Below are 2228 nucleotides of genomic sequence, written 5' to 3'. Positions count from 1 at the left end.
AGAGAGAGAGAGAGATGCCAAGTGTGACAAGGAGTCACCCTGGCCTCAATGTTTCTGCTGCTAATTTTAGGCTTCAATAGGATCTTATAGTTTCAAATTTTAAAACAGACCAATGCACAGATAAGATGAGATATATATCCTGATTGCTTTTGGGGAAAGAAGATGGGAGATGACCCACACAGACACACACACACTTAGGAGGGAAGTTGTAAAAGAAAACACTTCACTACATAGTCTCCCACCCAAAGTCTGGGTTCACATCCAGGGAAAGGGGCTCAGTTTAAGCCCAGAAACATGATCTTGTATACATGAAATATTTCTGGCAACTCCCCATGTAGATTTTCAGTCACTGGCATGAGGCTCGAAACAACTTAGCTAATTCCTCCAGAAACACATTTGAAGGAGCTAAAACAATGACACGACCTGTTTTTTACTCTAGCCCATGTACCCTTGCTTTGGGAACAGCTCCACTGAAACACACAACTCCACAGCAATGGTGAACACACCTGGCTCTCTTCACCTGAGCATAGACAGCATTTCATCAGTGGAGACCATGTGTGAGGATTCACTAGTGTGTGGACTCAAGTAGGTTCTCTGAAAAGTCCTGTGTGTAATCCCTGACTGCCAAGTCACCATGCTTGAGATACAGCGTTTAGGGAGGTAAATAGAAAGGTGCTTTCAGACAGCAGAGGGCGCCAACAGCACACTTGCCACACTGCAGCAGACCTCAACTCTGCCTTGCCCCTCCAGAGTCCTCTCCGGAACCTCCACAAAACAGCCCCCAGTAAGGAGGCAGCACTGCACAGTGAAGTCTCCGCTTTACCTCAAAGGACTAACAACTTTGCACCAACCTCAGGAGAGCTGTGTGTTACAATTAATAGCATGNTAAAAGTGCAAAGGGCGAAATCAGTGTGTGTGAGAGGCAGTGTCACCCAAGTAAGAATGCCACTTGTCTGAGAACGGAGACCTGCCCTCCTAGATTTGTGCCTGGACCTGGGCACAGTGTTGGGCAGCAGGGTACCTGCTGATAAAAGTCCATCCCATCCCCTGGCAGCCACTACTTCACTCTAGTTCTAGAGCAGTGGTTCTTAACCTGTGGGGGGAGTGGAACGACCCTTTCACAGGGGTCACACATCAGATATCCTGCATGTCAGACATTTACATTACAATCCACAAGAGTAGCTAAATCACAGCTATGAAATAGCAACAAAAATAATGTTATGGTCGGGGGTGAGAAACCGTGTCTTAGTTAAGGTTTCTGTTGCTGTGAAGAGACATCATGACCAAGGCAGCTCTTATAAAATAAAACATTTAATTGGGGCTGGCTTATAGTTTCTGATGTTCAGTCAGTCCATTTCATCATGGCAGGAAGCAGGGCAGCGTGCAGGCAGACATGGTGCTGGAGGAGCTAAGAGGTCTATATCTTGATCCAAAGGCTGCCAAGAGACTATGTACCACACTGGGCGAGTGTGAGCACTGGGAGATCTCAAAGCCTGTGCCCAGAGTGTCACACGTCCCTTGCATCTGCATACAGAGCAAAAGGCCAAGCACCAGTGCAGAAAGAACTCACTCATTCTGGATGAAAAATGAGCTCTAATCTTTACTGCAACGAGAAAGAAAAAGCTCCTACTCTTTTATTGCTACATGAATTAAACCCGAGTCTGTAAGAAGAAAGCTTTGTCTTCTTTAGTAAGGCTAAGCCTGCCTTGCTGTTGAGAAAAGACCTGTGCTGTCCCATGGTAGGGAGAAGCCTGCTGCTCCTTCTGCTCTCTCTCTGCATCTTCTTCCTTTTTCCTCTTTCCTTTAGCATTCTGCATATTGCCCTCTTAATGTCTACGTTCCCTTTTTACCTCTAAGACAGTCTACTCTGCTGCCCTCCTCCACATCTTGCTCTCTACTCCTGCTCTGATGGAATAATGTCCTGCAATGTCATCGTTNCTAGTTTCTTACATATTTTCTAGGGGAATAGATCACATGGTTTTCCCAAACATCCTTTAAAAAAGAAATTCACTAAAAGTTCAAACATATTTTCAAACCATAAATTGAATAAGACGTTTACATCAGAGGATGTTTACAAATGTATTCATTAAGACTAGACATTCATTCTCTGTCACTGGCTCTACAGGTTCATGGAGAGTTAAAGACCATAACTCAGTTACCATTGAAGTTTTGAATAGATAAACCCANTCAATATTTTATCTTCTGTCCTTGGACCTACAATAAATCAT

This window comes from Mus caroli, chromosome 8, assembly GCF_900094665.2.
Source record: "Mus caroli chromosome 8, CAROLI_EIJ_v1.1, whole genome shotgun sequence".
Lineage (NCBI taxonomy): Eukaryota > Metazoa > Chordata > Mammalia > Rodentia > Muridae > Mus > Mus caroli.
This window is presented reverse-complemented; position numbering follows the sequence as displayed.